We start from the raw sequence: 19215 nt of genomic DNA on the forward strand, positions 1-19215 counted from the left end.
TCCTCACAGAATTGTTGCATCTCCTCTTGCAGACTCTCTAATCAGTTTCTCTCTGAGTCAGCGATGCTGTCTAAGCATTCATTATCTACAAATGCAATCTTTGTGTTTTGGCTTGTAAAAGTACAGGTGACTTGTACCTGAAAATGTCTTGCTCCTAGGAAGATCATCTTTTATAACTGAGATCACTTCATTACAAGCAAAAATTACTTGGTTGGAAAATTAGTTTTACCTACCTAGTTTTAATTGATCTATGGATCAATTGCAATAAATAAATGTTCCCTTTTTTTTTTTTTTTAACTGTCTCCAAGAAAATGCAACTAAATGTAATTCTAAATAGAGAGAATTTTGGTTCAGTATTGGGAAGGAAGGAATATTTCAAATGTTGCATGTTTGCCAGTGAAAACTTCTTGTGGTTAACTGAATGCAGGTGCTCAGTTGGATTTACCATCTTCTATGTAACAGCATAAAAGTGGATCCAGCAGTTTGTAAGCAAGCAAAAAGGACTTGCTTCTGAAGGGGATAAAAATCCAGCAAGGAAAATAAGAGTACAACTCTCAGGTACTCCTTATCAATACCCAGCACAGAGAGAAAACCCATTTATAATGATTTGAGAAGCCAGAGGGGGAATGGGGAGGGGAGGGCAACACTTCCCTGTCACACTACAGCCTAGAGTCACATCACCCCAGCCTCAGCTGCTGGAAGAAATGCAGTGCTGAGCAGAGTTCCAGCTACAACCCACCCCTGGAAACAGCAACCACTGAAGGCAGCTTTCCAGCAGGCTCGTGCCTGGTTGTTGACTGACTTATTTTCAATGTTTTTATCACAAATGTTTCTGCATCACCAGTTCATCCCTCTCTGATGACTGTGTGAAAACTGACAGAGAGGAGAAGCTTTAACTCAGAGCTAAATCTGGGGCTTTCTTTTGTGGGTTCTTTGATGCACAGGTTGAGCTCATCCTGCATTCTTTAATGCAGCACCAGGCTGGGTATTTCCCTGTACAGAAAAATGACTGATGTGTCCTACCTTTGAGATCTCTACACTTGGCTCCATAAATTATTATAAGGGACAGATGAAAAGACACATGGAGCAGCATGATCCCTAAGAGACAAAGCTAGGAAAGAAAAATAATCAATAACACATATTTCAAAGCATCTGCACAAGTGTTACTATCCTGTAGCTTGTGTTAAAGCACTTCCAGTGTTCAGCTTTGGAGCACACACAAGAAGGTGCCTTCCCTACTGAAACCTGCATTTTCCATGGATTATTCCATTATTTAGTCCTGATCCATCTACACCAGCACTCAGTACCAGAGCAGCTGCATGTGCACAGGGACACCACACACAGGAGTAAAGAAACATTGAGTGGGTCTCACAAATACCAAGGAAATGTTGGATTAAAAGAGATTCTTTTATCCTGCTTACATCAGTTTTCCTGCATCCCTATTTTATTGACACATGTTATGAGAAAAGACAAATCATATTTCCAAACCTGCTTCAATCAATTCTGGAGATAAGAAAAGCCCAGTTGCACATTTCAGACCATCAAGAAATTCTCTCTGTGCATAAGAGAACACATTTTTCCCCCTCCTGTAACCAATTACTACAAAATCCAGCAAGTATCAGATATCTACCTAAGAATATCTACATGAGAGAGCAGGGTAAAGCTACCAGAACATCAGACAGCCTCACACAGAGGTTTGATGTTTCCCATTTTTGTTCAGAGAGGAGAAATGAGTCAGGCACACTTGACTCTGGTTTGCCTTTGGATCTGAGACATGTACTATTTAATTATCATTAAAATCATGCAAGCATGAAAGAATCCATAAGCATGCATGGATTATTTCTTTGCTAACACTTACATGAGGAAAGTTGGTCCTAAAGGGCTTGGGAAAGTAAAGCCAGATATTTACTCTACCTTTGCCATTCACACAATGCAAGTGTTGCTGTGTTCTGATCCCTTTATAGGCCAGGATTCAGCATATCAATCAAAATTCTATTAATTAAAAAAAACCCCTGAGCTGACACTAATAAAATAAGAAGATTTCCTTTTAGTGCTGATTTTACTCATTGATTATTGATTATTTTGGGGTACACTTGAAGAGGAAGCTTAGAAGTAAATTCCCCCCCTTCCCCCCCCCCTCTCTGGGGGATAACTGTCTAAATGAGTGCCATTGTAGGGGTGCAAATCCAGCCTTAAAAAGCTGAAGCAAGCCTTCTCATAGTGATCAGAAGGGATTCCTCACACGTCTGTTATCTGGAAATCATTTCTTGTGTTCACATTACTCCATTTGCTTTAGCATCCTCCTGCTCCAGCCTTCTCCTTTCCCTTCTGTTCCTAAAGACCCTGTTTCTCCCCTTTCCTCCACATCTCTCCTTGTCTTGTCCTCCTTATAGTTCCTACACACTAAACCCTTCTCTCAGTGTAAGAGAAGGGTGATCATCAGAACAAGAAACAGCTTCCCCTTCCCACTGCTTGGATGTGAGGACCAAAACTAATCACAAGTCAGCCAAGTTTAAGCTAGAAACATTACTGGTGAGAGCAGGGCTCCTTCCAGCTGGTGTCTGCACACATCTGCTTCCTACCATTTGTGCCCTCATATCCCCCCAGCATGCACATTGTTATGCTAAATGTTCCCATTCGTTTATGGAGCTGTCATCACAAATGGGGCTCATCCCTGATGCAATCTGTCCCCACCTCTCTTCCTGGCCTCTGTGTGTACACTACTTTCTCTGAACTAGTCTAAATTTAAGCCCCCACTGTGTTCTGCTGTTTTGTGATTTAACACACCTGATATTTCATAGAGGAAACACTAGAAACATTTAACAACTACCAAAAACATGGAACTATTCTAAAGCTGCTTAAGTATCACCCATTCCCATTTTCCCTCAGTTCCTTAGGCCAGGAAAGCTTCAGCAGCAGAACCTTGTGCAAGGCAGGTCTGCACTGGTGCCAGGGCAGCCTCACAGCAGCACTTTGGACCTGGTTCAGCTCTGCCAGAGCCAGGCAGAGGCAGCAGGAGCTGTGTCTGCACTTGTCAGGACAGAGCCTGGCCCTGTGTTCCTGCTGCTCTCCAGCCTCTGCAGAGCCCTCTGAAATTCCCTGGGGTTTGGGATGGTTTTTGACAGGAGGTGAGGCCTTGTCCCTGTGTCTGTCAGCCACAGCCTGTGAAACAAACAGCACTGCAGAGCTCTACTTTGTCAAAGAATATACAACTAACTTCTGCTAGATCTTTTTTCTTCTCTTTTTAGAAATAAATCCATACTTACATTACATTCCCAACCCCTCATGTTCTACTTCAACATATTTTGTATTGTCCTACATTCAAGAAATTCAAAAACTAACAAAAGAGCTTAATTGTACAATAGTATAGGAAGAAAGGAAAAAAGTTAGAAAAAACTTCTGCTAGACTTTCTTTTTCTCTTTTTAGAAATAAACCCATACTTAAAATTCATTCCCAACCCCTCAGGTTCTATTTCAACATATTTTGTATTGCTCTCACATTCAGGAAATACAAGAACTAACAAAAGAGCTGAATTGTGCAGTAGTATAGCAGGAAAGGAAAAAAGTTAGAGGTCTACATTTAAGCACTTTCAGCTTTTTTGAAAAACTTCTTTAAACCAAAATCCTTGCACAAAGGAGTTTCTTCCTTGGTAATAGATGAGTGTATTCTAGACAGTTGATGGTGGCCTATCCAGTGATATTAGAATTACAGAAGAGATCTGGGCAAATCAATTTCTGGAGCAATCTCGAATTCTGTTTCTCTCTAAACTACTGCTCTGCTTTTCCTTCATGAATAAAGCAGCCAAGCCCAAGCCGAGGGGAATGGTTCAGCCATGGGAACAGAAGCTCTGCAGAGCGTCCCTGGGTGCAGAGCGGTTTGCATGCCCCGGGACACACAGGGGCAGAGTGAGCAGAGGCTGCCCCGGCCCTTCCCCATCCAGGCTGTGCCCGGTGCTGCGGGCAGGGAGAGGCCAGGGGCAGGATTTGTCCGTCCGTCCGTCCGTCCATCCGCACACACAGCAAATCCCATCCCTTCTCAGCAGGCACCGCGTGTGCCATAGTCAGAATCCTCTCCTCCTTCTGGAAACGACCTGTCTGCAACACAAACAAAAGAACAACATGTGAAAAATGCATATTTTTATGACTAGCTTTTCACAAATATTAAAGTGAATATTTTATGTGTTATGTTAGAAAGTAATGCTGTATTAATTCTCTTAAGTAGTGTATTAAATATAGTTTTAGGTTATAAAAAATGTTAAAATAGAAACAATGCTATGTAGGATATTTTTTTTTAAAGAAAGGACTTGAAGCGAGATAGCAGCCACAGGACATCGAAATCTTTCAGAGAAAGAGAATGTATTGCTCCATTATCAGAAGAAACAAACTTCTTCCTGCCTCAAAGGCGCTGTTAGGATTTGGAGGAAGAAGTTGATGATGACCAGAAAAAATCCTGTATTTGAATGGAATTTATGCATCATGTATGAGGTGTATGAATATGCAACAGGTTATTGTTTTTAAGGGTTAATCCTCTGTTAACGTGGGTCCTTTTTTGGGCTTATTTTGCCCAGAAAAAGGTACCTGGACTGTCCATAACTCTTTGGTTCTATTGTCTCATATTGTCCTTAATCCAAATTATCCAAATTATTATTACTCTAATTGTATTACTATTTTATAACCATTTCATTACTATTAAACTTTTAACATTTTAAAAACAAGTGATTGGCGTTTTTCACAAACACAACCTCTAATTTCAGAAGGTGGCTCACATGGGACCTGCCCGTGCTCCTGAGAGCTGACCTGCTTTTTGTGTGCTGAGCCCTGGATGTTCCCTGAGCCCTGGATGTTCCCTGAGCCCTGGATGCTGCTTTGGAGAGTTTGCAGACACTGAAGTGAGATGGCCCCGGCAGCAGGGAGGCACCGGGACCCGGCCCAGCTGAGGATGGGAAGGGGAGCTCTGCTCCCCCAAGAGCTGCAGCTCTGTGCCCTCCATGCTGAGCACATCCTCCAGCCTCTGCTGGGAAAAGGGGGAAATATCCACAGTGCTTTAACTTACCTTAAAATACAGCTTTAAAATCCAGTTAAGCACGAGCAAGAAAGAGTTAAGCTCACACAGAAAAAAAAAAAAACCAAAAAAAACTGGCTTCTGGTCAGAAGGAGGAGCTTGGCTTTCAGTGATTTTGAATGAGAAGTAAATCCAGGCTATGGTGAAGCTTCCTGCCCAAGCCTGGCCGCCTCAGGGGTGCCCTCAGCAGCCCCAGGGTGGCCCCCAGCACCCCTCTTTAGCAGCCAGCACCCCTCTTTAGTATCCAGCATCCTTCTTTAGTGTCCAGCACCCCTCTCTAGCAGCCAGCACCCTTTATTTCCATGGCCAGGGGGACACAGCAAGGCCTCCCAACAATCCTCACTGCCCCAGGCAGAGGAACAATTTCAAGCCATTAAGGCTTTAATCACTAATTTACTTGACTTGTGTAAATTGTGAAGGGTTTGTCTGTGCTGTAAGAGGGGGCTGGGGAGCCTGCACAGAGTCCCCGACTTTGCCAGAGCTCCCAGATGGCATTTTGTGGGGCACAGAAAGAACACACGTTTGGGAAGAGCCCAACAGGTGCCAAAGGGCCTCTGCATTGCAGATTTGCAGAACCACTGAGGCTGGAAAGTACCTCTGAGGTCAAGTGCAGCCATTTAACCCCTGCAGACGTGGCCCCAGTGAAGCTGAGCTGCAGATGTGGGGTCAGGAGCCTCGACACTGGGCAGGGCAGCACCAGGGGCTAGCAGAGGCTGCTCTGGCTGCTCCAGGGGAACTGGAATCCTGCCGTAGGGGTTCCTGTGAGCCAGGAGCCCCTGTCTCACACACAGAATGCAGCAGAGCTCAGTGCCATTCAGCATTTCACCTCCTGACTCGCTGCCTCTGCCCTCACCCCGGTGTGACCAGATCTGTTAATGTTTGCAGGGTGTTTTTTCTAGAAATAACTGCTGTTCCAGCTCAGCAGTGTTACCCTTTGAACACCGGCCTTCACCCTCTCCTCCCTCAGTAACTCTGTGTTTTTCACTCTCACATCTTCATTCCCTTTTCCCTTTTTGATTTTTCAGTCATTAGCCTCTACACTGGGTTGTTCTTTTGGTTTTGGTTTATTTTTCTTTTTTTTTCTACTGTGATTTTGTGAGGACATGAAAGCCAATGCATGAGAGGTTTACAATACAAATGGCTTAACAACCTGAACCTGATTTTTTGCCTCTGATTTAGTGGTGAAAAAGGCAAGGCAGGACACAGACTCAGTAGGGCCAGAAGGAGGATGCTCATCAGCTGAGACACAACAGAGGAAAGTTACATTTACTGAGACCTGAGCTGTTTAACCTTCCTGAGGTACCAAGAAGTGCTCCCCAGCACTAACTTTCTATTGCCTGTTTATTTCTCACATTGGGACCATTATTTTGACTGCCCATTATTCAAGAATCTACAGTTCCTCCCCTTGCATTAGCCTGGATTGTACTATGAAAAAATACTTTTGCATATCAGAAAAAATATCATTGAAAAAAGGGTTAAAATTTAGACAGAGCAAATGTTTAAAAGATTCAGGAAGCATTTCCTTTCTAGTGAAAGAAAAAAATAGCACAAAAAAGAAGAGTTTTCTGCTTGTTTCTCTGGCTTAAGGTTTATTTTCTACTTCTCCCAGTTTTCCAGGATTCCAATAGCCCTAGAGGGTTCAGTAGTCCAGGTCTGTCTTAGGTGCACAGAAAGTCCATTTTGACCTTCCAGTACCTGCAAGGAGCCCACAAGAAAGATGGAAAGAAACTTTTTACAGGGGCTTGGAGAGGCAGAACAAAGGGGAATGGGTTCAGACTGACAGAAGGTCAGGGTGAGGGAGGTGAGGCCCTGGCACAGGTGCCCAGAGCAGCTGTGGCTGCCCCTGGATCCCTGGCAGTGCCCAAGGCCAGGCTGGACAGGGCTTGGAACAACCTGGAACAGTGGAAGGTGTCCCTGCCATGGCAGGAGGGTGGGAATGAGATGGGCTTTAAGGTCCCTTCCAACCCAGGCCATTTTAGGATTTTCCAGTTCTGTGCTGGCTGTGATGAGATCCTTCATGGCAGGGAATCTCTCCAGTTCTGGAAGTCCTGGCCTCAGCCACTTCCCCCCCAGCAGGGTTTTGTCCAAGAACACTTAGAGAGAGAAGCAGCCCTTCTGTGGCTGCAGTGTTTGCACAGCAGCTGGTATTTTTATGGCATTTTTACAGAGCTGCTGCACGTCTGTCCCTGAGGCAGGTGCTGGGCGTTCCTGCAGGGAATGGCTGCACGTGTGGCACTCCTGCTGCAGGATGGGCAGCACAGCCAGCTCCTCCCAGAGGCACCAGCCTGCTGCTCCTGCCCCACACAGCTCCTCTGCTCACCCTCCTGGAAATGCACTTCTGTGGATGTCATCTGTTCAAATACCTCTGCACTCAAAAATTTTCAAAAGTTGAATTTTAACTAACACCTGTAAGAATCATTCAAAAGTAACAATGAATTAACCTGATCAAGTTTGCAAGCATATCTTCTCCCTCATTTCTCAAGGTTTGTTGTAATTATCCATCAGGAATGAATGTGCTCCACAGAGTTTAAAAATATTGGAAATTCAGGGCTGCAGGACAAAAGGGTTGTGTTCAGAAAGCAGCAGAAGGAAGATTTTGTCATTAATGCTACAAGTGATTAGATAACAAGTGGCATCAAATTCAGTGTATTGTAAGAAATCAGAATCCCATATTAGCAAAGTATGGAGTATTCAGAGACTGACAGTCAGTTGTTTCCACTTCTGCACCCTGTGTTCAAACATTGGGTCTACAGTAAAAGTCATAAAAATCTCCCCTGAGTGTGTCTCTCTCTTCACTAAGGAGGAGATGTACATGACTGAACATAGCCCCAGGAATCTAGAATTAATGAATATGTTATAGTCACACTTTAAGGACATGGCTGGCCTACTGATATTTATTCAGAGCTGCTGCCATAATAGGAAACCAAGTGAATGAAAACCATCAGCAACTATAGCTAACAGGGGAAGGGAACAGATAAATACAAAATGTACACAACTCTTACTGCAAACTTTCACTGTGACAAAGAGAAGCACTACTTTTCCAGCCCACACTGGCAGCCTAGAACATTTTGATGTGGATAATTTACCCATCACTAAAAATCAAATTAATTTACTCAGCTGTTAGTAGTTTGATCAAAATGTTAACAAAACCCTGTTAATAGATCAACTCAGGAGGGCCCTGTAGCTCCCTGGTAGAGTAACAAAAGCCAGAATTCCAGCTTGGTTGGAAACTGAAGTTTTGTGAGACAATTTATATTACCAGTGCTGCCTCACATGGTATTTGTGACCCTTAAACATGTCCCTTAACCTCCCCAGGCCCCACTTGGAAGGAATGGAGGAGGATATTTCTGAGGAAGTAACACTTGTTCCAAGCTGGGATCTCTGAATGATTATTTGTGATAAGCTTTTTTTTAAAAAAATAGGTTTGGACTCAAGCTATTCTCACAGTACAATACTTTTTAGTCCATTCCAATGCACCTATGAAACAAGTTTGAAAAATGCAATTCAGAACTACAATGCAGTAATTTGAAACAGAGCTAAAAAAGATTCTCAGGTGACAAAAGAAGGGGGAAATAGGGAAAACACAAGTTCCCTGCTGGAGAACTATTTCTAAGATATTTTCCCTCACTGTTCATGGCACAGACCTTGTTACTGCAGAGCAGGAACCTGCTTCCTAGAACAGCCACTGTAAATATGACATCACATTAATTAACCTTTTTTTAATTCCTCTGCATGAGTGACATTACAGTGGAAAGTCTAAGATAATGTGCTCATTAACTTTTCCATTCTTTGAAGAAGTAAACTGAAACATTCAAGCAGAAGTACTTGAAACAAGCTCTACTTGTCTCATTTTTTCCTGGATTATCTGCTCAGCATAAGAGACAGCTTGCTTCTCATGCATGAAGCAACAATTCCATAGCAAACACTAACCTGAAATGTTCTCTTCTGTACCTGTTTCACCCTGAAGAGGCTCATTCAATCACAGGGGGCTTCTAAGCAGATAGTGGAGCTGCAGCCATGAGTGACAATAATGAGACCAGACAGTTTAAAACCTTGACATTGTTTCTGCCTCATACCCAAGCTGACACCCCACTGAGATCCTTCCACATTTGCCTCCCTTTATGGTACTGCAAAAGGCACAGCTCATCAGAAACAACAACATTAATGAGATTTCTATTGGGATTGCAATACATTTTTCTATTGGGACCATTTGGACACTACTATTTGCTTAATTATTCCTCTCCTAATTAATTCTGCTGGCAGTTGCAGATCTTCAGTTACGTAAATACTCTCCTGTGTTTGTTCAATTAAGTGGAAAGATTCGTGTAACCTAATATGTTAACATTAGGATAAAACAGCTGCATAACCTCCACCCAATACAGGAAATCCTGGGGTTCTCTAAAGGAAAAGCCTCTCAAAGCTCCTTAGACTTCTTTATTTTTTCCCCTGTAGTTTCTCATAATTTTCAAAAGTATATTCCAAATATTTTTTCCATTCTTCAGAGCTGGTAGAAGATATTAGACTACCAGTGAGTAAAAAATTGCATTTCTTTGGAGAGCTACATGGCAAAGAGCTTTACTACAACTTTACTACACACATGATAGCACGTAAATCTTCAAAGGTTAAGGAATAAGAGTTCAGCACTCTGCTACATTATCCATCACCCACACACAGAGCTGGGGATGGCAACAAAAGGTCTGCTGTATTTTGTCTTCCTGGCTTCCATTCCAGTGGGGACAGAGAGAACTCATTCACCCAATTCTTTGGAGGAGCCAGTGTCAGTCCTGTCTCAGCAAATGGGGCCAAAATCCACGGGAAAAAAAAAAAAAAGAAATTTTCCCAGCAGGAAAAAGAATTTAATTGTGCAAAAGGACAAACTCTTTCCAAGTGCCCACGTGGCCTGTGTCAGTGTTCCCTGACTGTCCCAGCTCCTGTGCTGACAGGCCACCTCCCACACCAAGTTTTCCTACCCAGACAACCCTTCCCACCTCCAACTTCAAGCTGCTTCAGACTGGCACCTTTTCAAACAATCACAAATAATGCAGAAGAGCATCCTCAGTAATTCCACGTCAGTGGTTTCTGTGCTTTCCAGTGTGTGCACAGCAGCCTGTTTACTTTGGTTTATGACCAGTGATTTACATTGAAAATTGCTTTTCAGGGCATGAAGGACATGCCAGCAGGAAAACACTTAGCACTACAGGCAGAATTAGCTTTTAGGAAATGACAATCTCAAATTTAGGGATGTGTTTAGGACAGCCAGAGTTACACAGAGTGTCTCAGGAGGCCAGCTGGTGGCTGCAATTCAGTTACACTGTGGATTTGGTATCTAAATGTTCTTATCAGGAAAGTCTGCCATTTCAGCAAGGTAAAAGTGGAACAAGTGTTTTAACTCCAGTGGATTTTGACAGTTCTCATGATTATGCACTTCTAAAACAAACACCTCAGGGCACATGACAGGCTGCTCACAATGTCTGCATTGGCTCTCCCTTATCACAGACTTATTTAAGTTTCCAGTTGGAAGCCATCAGCTTGGAGAGAGTTGGTTTAGGGGTATTTTAATGAGCTGCTGACTTGGAACCCAATTTTAATACTCAGAAGGAGCAACAGCTGGTAAGTACCAGCCTTCAAGGCTACATGACACACATTACTTTTTCAGACTATAAACAGGATTATTGAGTATTACAAAACAGAATTAGACTTTTCATTCTCTGGGACTATAAAATTATTTCAGTGTGGATTAGCTTTAGGTTTTTCAAACGTTATCAATGTTATCAATTCTATTCAATGCAAGGACTTCCAGCTGTGTCAGTTAAGACAGCAATTAATAAAAAATCAAGCCAATTAAGCAAAGAGCTTCACAAGATAAAGATGACACTGACTTCTTTCCAAAAGACACATCCCAGTTAATACAACACTCCTGTTTGATTGTTCAGCAATGAAGTGCCTCCTATGACATGGCACTCCTGCTTATTTGGAGTTGCACAAAGAGAACTACTCCACAGTAGGTTTGGCATGGATTTGACATTAGTAAATAATATGTGTTAAATTTTGAATAGGGATGCAGCAGATTGTACTCACAATCACCAAAAGAAAGCCTTGGATTTTTATCTCAATAGTTATGAAGCAGGAGAAAACTGTGGTAGGAGAAGGATCAGAATCCTTACAATCAGATGGCAGTGAAAATATGGTGTTGGTTCAGATGGTTCAGAATGTCCTTTGGTCTGTCCTCACCACAAAGATGCAACCTTGGTTCCTAAATCCAGGTGTAGATACTTCTTTCCCCCACACCTAATCTAATCCCTGGTATTCAGGACACCAAGAGAACTTCTCTGTAGAGTTCCTTTCCACACCTCTTAACTTCTGCAACCACATTTTTCCTTCCAGTTCCTCATGTTTGGAACACAGCAGGTTTCCAGTGCAGTGCAGAGCACAGGCCTGGTGCCCTACATGCCAACTTCAGCCTTCCCCCAGAACACAAACCCCCTCTTGAACCTCTTCCCTTCACCCACATCAGCACATAATCCTCCAAACACATTTCAGCAGGAATGACAAGACTCAAACTCAGCTGGAAATTTTAAATTAAAAGGCTTATGGCAAACACCCTGTAAATTGTATTAAAATATGCACCTTTCTTGGCAGCCTCATCTATCTGCCTGAGATAGCCTGACTGGTGTGCATCTAAATAAAATGAGCTCAATTTGGATTTGATCTCAACTATTACTTTTAAGTAACACAGAACCATAGAAGGGGCTGGGTTGGGAAGGACCTTAAATACCATCCAGTGCCACCCCCTGCCATGGGCAGGGACACCTTCCACTACCCCAGGCTGCTCCAAGCCCTGTCCAACCTGGCCTTGAACACTCCCAGGGATGGAGTGCTCCCACTCCCAGCTTCTCTGGGCACCCTGTGCCAGGGCCTCACCACCCTCACAGGGAAGAACTTTTTTCTAATATCTAATCTAAAACTCTTCTCTCTCAGTTTGAAGCCATTTCCTCCTGTCCTGTAACTCCAGGCTCTTGAAAAAGTCTCTCTCCATCTTTCTTGTGGGCTTCAGGTCCTGGAAGGCCACATTTCAGTCACCCTGAAGCTTCTCTCCTCCAGGCTAAAGTACACTGATTTTGTTTAAGAATGGAAGGGCTGAGGGGGGTGGACATAAGAAGACATTGGTGTGTTTTTCTAATTATATCAGTTGGTTTTCTTTTTCTAAAGACATATCTCTATTTTTAGAAAATGTTGTCTCCCCAGTACATGCACTGGACATGTAGTCAGTGAATAAATAAGTACCTGGGCTTGCTTCATTCACTACTGAGGCAGAAGAGGCAAGGATCTTCCCTTGTGCTGTAAAACCTCAACCTGAAAACTGCAATTCAGGTACAGTTCTTCTTCCTTAAAGGGAAAAGAAGAAAAATCATTCGTCTGATGACCAGGAAAGAGACCAGCAATTTGTGCTGGGATAAAACTAGTAGGAAACATTCAGATATATCCTGAATTGGAGCTCCTGCTGTCCCAGTCATCAAAATGAAAACATGCATGTTCCCAAAAGTGCAGTTCTTCTCCAACCCAAAATATGTCCTGTCCTACCCCATCTCCTCTAAAGAACAGAGGACAATCAGTGGTTAAAACAAGCAGGGGTAAGAATGTAGTAGCACTGCTATAAAACAAGCTTTAGCATGGTCTGGTGATAAATCTGCTGTAATACAAGATGTAAGAATAGCCCTTGTCCTAAAAACACTGGAACAAGTAGATCTAAATCTTGTACAGAGTGAAGCTGAATTAGAAAACAACATTAACCACGTGAATTTGCCACCTGCCTCTGAGGCCCTGCCACCTCCACCTCAGAGGCAACAGAAGAGCCCTGTCTCATCACTCAAAGCCTCACCCAAGTTAGCTCAGATCACCAGTTTAAGTCACAAAGCTGCTCTGGCTCACTGTGCCCACAGCAGGACACTCACATCATCCCTCTGGATGCCTTGCAAAAGGCAGCTGGTACCAACGGGGACAGGATCAGGAAAAGCTGCAAGTCAGGGGGAAACAAGCATCCAATTCCAGCTTTATGTATCAAATGAACATTTCCATAGCAACCACTGACTCCATCAGCCCAATTTTCAGGGTTGGATTTGTATTTATTAAAGAAAAGAAGCATAAAATGTTAATTTGAGGCTGTTACAAAAGGGAAATAGCCAGTTGCTGGAAACTGCTGGGCCATAAATTAAGAACTACAGTAGATTAAAGTGTTTGTATTTGTGCATTTCTTTGGGGCTCTACATTCGTTCACTTCTGTGGATGTGATCTGTTCAAATACCTCTGCACTCAAAAATTTTCAAAAGTTGAATTTTAACTAACACCTGTAAGAATCATTCAAAAGTAACAATGAATTAACCTGATCAAGTTTGCAAGCATATCTTCTCCCTCATTTCTCAAGGTTTGTTGTAATTATCCATCAGGAATGAATGTGCTCCACAGAGTTTAAAAATACTGAGCAATACAGCGCTGGGTACAGTGGGGGAAGTTTTCCCTCCCACTGCACACCGACAGTTGAGGCTTACAGGTATTTATAGGGGCACTCATCAGCTTTCTCAGCAGTTTCTATTCCCAATTTTTACTCATCGGCAGTTTCTAGTCCCAATTTTTATGTCACAATTCTATACACTACTGTGATTTAGTTTTCTCAGGATGTATCCCAGAAAGGAGTATCCCCAGATGGTGGTGGTCCAGTTTCCAAAAGAAGGAAGAAGTCTCCGATCTGGTGAGGTCCAGCTCTCCAGATGTGGGTCCACCTTTTGATTGTGAGGACTATAAAATCTCATGACAGTTATGTCCAGCTTCCCTTGGGCAAAACTATTAACCCTTGAGTTGATGTTCATCTTCCTTTCTGAAGCTGCTTTTCACTGTGTTGTTAGGTGTGAGATAAATATGTTTCCTTTTTATATATTCTAAAGCTATAGTTTCAAAGATTCTTACTACAAACAATATCCTAAAATTATACTTCAAAAGGTTATTGTTGCAAAACTCTTCAAGGCTTAGCTACAAGCAGAAAGTTCCTGTCAAAAAGCAACATCCTTAAAGCTTTAATTCAAATGCTCCTAAATCAACTTAAGATTTATAAAGGTTAATTATGAACAAAAGATAGGTTCAAGGGCCTTCTTCCATGCTTTACTTTCCTCAGTTATTATTAGAATTCATTTTTATAACTGTCCCATGGTCGGTTTCCACACACATTACAGTCACAATTACCCACATTGCCTGCATGTACCTGACACGAAACACAGCTTTGTATTTCACACAGCTCTTTTTTTTTCCCTGTAACAGCAGAGATTAGGAAGAACTTAAAAAAAAAAAAAAAAGTAAAAAGGAAAACCAAGAAGGGCAGCAGGGCACAAAAGTCCACTGACAGCCTGCAGGAGCCTGACACCTCAGTTTTATTTGTATTCTTAAAATCTACTCCTGCTGCCAAGGCTACAGAGTTGATGTGCCCTGTTTACAGCAGGAGAAGCCAGAGCCCAGGACAACTGCAGCCCTGCCAGGCCTGGAGGTGAAGGCACTGCTTTGTTCCAGGGGCATTCCCATGCCCGAGTCCTCAGTGAAGGAAGAAAATCACCAATGGCAACAGCTGAATAAACACAAAGCACATTTCAATGGGCAGCTGAAGTGCCCAGAGGAGACAGACATTAACCACCCTCACACTCATCCTCAGGACACTTTTGTGTCTCCACATTTGACTGTTCTTCCCTTGAATGTTGTTTGGTTTGTTATAACTCAGAAGCTTAAAATAACAGTCGCCAGTGTAGTTATTAAACCCCAAAACAGCCCTCTAACAATTGTTTAATTTATTTCCCACTGTCATGTCCCAAGACTTTTATCTTAGGTCTGAACAAAAGAATTCCAGCCTCCTGCCCATGTTAGACAGAGAGAGATTTTGAAAGGATATAAGGACAACCATTATTTGTTGGGAGGTTATTTATGAAGAACAGGAAGTTCAGGGGAGATGGAAAGAAGTCAAATTGCTTTTCAAGAATAGAAGAAAAGCTTTTAAAACCAGTATACTTTGCCACTTTCTCTTTGCTTCTCTCCCAAGACAAAAGATTTTCAATTGTGACTTTACCACAATTGGTTTTGTATCTAGAAAATTAAATGTCATTGTTCTCTAAAATGATAAAGCTGCAAAATCAAAAATAAAAAAATAAAAACAAAAAACCACCAAACAAAACTAAGGTATTTGTAAATTCAACTGCAAGATAGATAAAATGCTACCTGCCAGCACCAGTTGGCAGGTTCTGCCAGGGTGCAGTGGCTTCCAAACCAGCATGGCTTGCTTGAAAGAGTGCTATGCAGATTGATCACAGCAGAGAAGTTTAGCAGGGCCTGAGCAAATACAGAGATCATCCTTTCAGAAATCAGATACAGGAAACAATTCCTTCAAAGCTCTCTGCTACGGTTTCCATTATCTACCAGAAGAAAAAAGTAAAACAGACCTTTAAAACAAACTATCAAACCAACAGTGGAGTTTTCAAGAATGAGTAATTTTCTCTACTCTATGGGACTTAAGCAGATCTCACCATTGTAGGGAGCCTAGGAGCACAAATACAGAACAGGCAATTCCACCCTTCCCTTCCAGGAAGAGGAGCTGCTCTTTCCACTCTCTGTGGTCACACGGTTTGTCTTTTCCAGACTGGGAGGTTGGAAATCTGTTGTTAAATTACGCTTCTAACAAATTTAGGAGCTTTAGATATTGTTTCAATACAAGTTAATTTTATTATTTTCCTCCTTTATTTTTATCTCCTTTACTATATAAAAACTATTGTCTTTAAAATTAAGTTTAAAGCACTACTGCAATACAAAAGAAACTTTTTTCAAAAAGTACTTTATCCTCCAGAATTCAAATAAGGTTATGTAAACAGACATGCATTTGTTACCATACAGAATCTAAGAAGCCTCTTGTCTTGGTTATTGTCTAATTTTTTGGGTTTTTTTTTGGTGTAAAATGCTGACACATTTGGTAGGTGCCAACAGGTTGAGTAATCCAACTCTTTTCACTACCCACCATTCCCTTCACACCATGAAGACTGCTTTTTGTCAAAATAAATGAGGCTATTCCATATGACAACACACTTTCCCCCACTAACTCCAACAGTTGTAACCTGAAAACAGAAAAAAAAAAAAAAGTTACCTGCCAAGTTAACCCCAAAACTTTTCATTCGTTTAGAATTTAAAACAGTGACTGCACCCTTGTTTTTTTGCTTTTCTCTCCCTCATCTTCTTGTCAGTACTAAACACATACAATGCATACTTAGAACCTGGTATGTTCCCAGTTAAATCAAAGAACATGGCAGCATCCAAGCATCCACAATTACCTGCACTGAGACATAAATGGATCATCATTTATCAGTCACCTTGCTTATGCAAAGCAGGTATTGAAGAGGAGTGTGTGCAGAAGGTGTCTAGGAGATAAAAATCTATGTGGATCTAAGGCAGAAAACAAAAAAAAATCCAACCTCACAGCTGCCTTTGGGAAACGACAGCATGTCAAATTCAGCTTTGCTTTCGCTTAGATCATCTCTCTTGGAAAGGCTGTAGATGTTGGGGGGTTTTTTCTTCAAATTTAAGCTTTTTCTAAAACTGGGCTAGGAAAAAACTGAGACTGCACATGTACATCTTTGACTAGAAATTCCTAGAGGAAACAACTTCATGTGAGAAGCCTGTGAAGAAGATGTTGAAATCAATGGCTTCCCTTCATGCTATGCCCTTTCCCCCCACCGTGACTGCACTTCATTTACCTCTATTAACAGCACAGAGGAGAGCCAAGGTAAGAGAAGGAATTTAAAAAGCTGTGATGTTTTCTATGGCATTACTTCAAGTGCCACATGCAAACCCAAGCTAACAGCCCTCTACTACACACAGGGGAACTAAAATAAGATCTTACACACTGGATGTCAGGTAGGAGTGAACATATTTGTGAAAATTACTATAGAACAGGTACTGCATCACGAGTGGCAAAAATTCCTTCCCGGGGAAGATTCCAGCAGGGAGAAGGTTGCAGACACTTGAATTAGGTTTTCAGGTACTGTGCAGTTTGTTGGCATCTGACCCAAGGGCACAGGTGCCACACACATGGACTTTGGAACATCTAAGCATGGATGAGGGATTCATCTAAGGGAGGGAGTGCTCTGGCTTGCTAAAGAACTCAGTGTTCAGTGGCTTGCAGTGGGGGGTGTTCATAGGGTGCACTCAGAAATAAACCAAAATTAGGCCCATTATGGCTTTGGGGGTTAGTGTTTCTTGGGGTTTGTTTTGTTCTTTTGGGGGTGGCTTTTTAAAGATTTGCAGAGAAATTCCAGTGGCAAGCACTTTACATTATTAGACCACACTAGTTGTCTTACCACTGAGCACAATGAAGAATTTATTATTTTTATCTGGAATTATTGGTGATTCAAGATGTGACAACACAAATATCGTAGCCTTACAAAAACAATGTGGTTTTTTTTTTCACATTCAGGTGAAAAAAAAACCCCACAAATATTCTATTCATAGAAATGAATTATAAGTTCAACATTTGCACACTTGTTTTTAAAAAATCAAAGGGGCAAAGGACTAACTTTCAACTGATACTACCCATTCTTTAAAAGAAAAAAGTTACCAAAGGACAAATGTAACACTGACCATTAAAGTAAAGGTTCCACCTTTCTTCATATAAGCACTGGAAACACCACACATAATCAATCTCTCAGTGAGCTTATTCTTTGGAAAGGAGACTCCTCATTCCTCAAGGGTGCCATGGCCTGTTGTGTGCCCTCAGGTCAGTGTCCTCACCTGCCTCCCAGCCTGGCTGCTGAGCAACAGGGCTTCTGGCTTTGGGTAAGGCAATGTTTGAAATACAGATGCAACCAAGACTGTAGGATATGAAATACCATAAAGCTAAATTCAGGAACTTGTCAGACACAGCAGGTCAAGTTACTGAGCAGCACAAAGGGTTCTGAGTTTAAGAACCTGGCTTGAAAGAGACACCACGTGTGTCTTACCTGGAACTCAGCTGCTGGTACTGGTCATCAGACTCTGTCATCAAAGCAGACCCTGCCTGCCACCACACTGTCAAATGAACTTGAGAGCTGACCTGGAGATGGAAGGAGAGGTGAACAATTAACCATTTGCTTAGGAAATGAGAATTGAATTTAAACAATTTTTTTTGCCTTTTCCTCTGTTCCAAAACACAAAGTAATAGAGAGGAGATTCAGAGATCCTTTCTTCCATTGTGGTATTATCCAGCTGTTTTAGATACCTGGAAGGTGGGGCCAGAGTTCAGGTCCTCAGTTTTTGTGAATTACATTCACTGCTCAAGCTCTTTCCAATTCCTCAGGGTGCCAGGCTGCCTGGCAGGGTCCTCACTCCAAGCCCAGCATCCTCACTGACACCAGCATTAGCCACTTCTGATTGTGCAGCCACAGCTCGGCACCATTTGATGCAGCTCTCCAGCTCTCCTGTCCCCCTCTACTCCAGCCTCATTAATCAAAAGGGATGTTGGCAAACTGCAAAAAATGCCAATGAAATTTCTTCAGTGTCTTCTAAGTCCTCTTGAAAACTGTGTACATGGAAATTCAGACGTTTCACTGAGCTGCACTGCAGAGCTGACGCTGCAGCATAGCTTTCCAGAAAGGCAAAGGAAAACAAAACACAGAACCTTCTCCTGGCATATACAGGTCACAACTAAATGATTGAACAGAAAATGTTTGGTTTAACCAAGTTCTACTGCACAAACCAGAGTGAAAGCTTCAGGACATCACCTTACGTGGGGGGAGGGAAGAGCATATTAAAAATAAAAGCAGAGGATGTGCCACAAATGCTTCCAGTGTGCCGAGCATCTCTGCGATTGGCCGGGAGAGCTGCTGCTGCACAAACTCTGCCTGCTCCTGCCCACAGAGTAAGCCCTGCTCCCTGTTACAGCAGGCTGAAGCACAGCATGGCAAGCTGTGCCCAGCTGCTATCCCTGATGGCCATCCCCGCTCAAGCTAACAACAGTAACAAGTTTGCCCAGCATCCTAAAAATCCCTCAAATTGAGCTGTGCGCGGGCGGAAAATTGTAGTCCACAAACGTTTCATGCTAAGCCCAGCAAACTTGTCTTCTGTAACTTCTGGTTTCCAAAGCAACAGAACATGGTTCA

The 19215-nt window shown here is 42.4% G+C and overlaps 1 long non-coding RNA gene across 1 annotated transcript; it reads right to left on the bottom strand.

Moving 5' to 3' along the window:
• Positions 1–1388: 1388 nt before the first annotated feature.
• LOC118691515 (uncharacterized) lies at positions 1389–18730 on the bottom strand. The gene is made up of 4 exons (XR_004981019.1): positions 18336–18730; positions 18079–18170; positions 12347–12448; positions 1389–4095 (listed from the first exon to the last, which is right to left on the bottom strand). It is a non-coding gene; the product is annotated as an uncharacterized LOC118691515 (long non-coding RNA).
• Between the last annotated feature and the right edge of the window lie 485 nt (positions 18731–19215).

Source organism: Molothrus ater, chromosome 11 (assembly GCF_012460135.2).
Source record: "Molothrus ater isolate BHLD 08-10-18 breed brown headed cowbird chromosome 11, BPBGC_Mater_1.1, whole genome shotgun sequence".
Lineage (NCBI taxonomy): Eukaryota > Metazoa > Chordata > Aves > Passeriformes > Icteridae > Molothrus > Molothrus ater.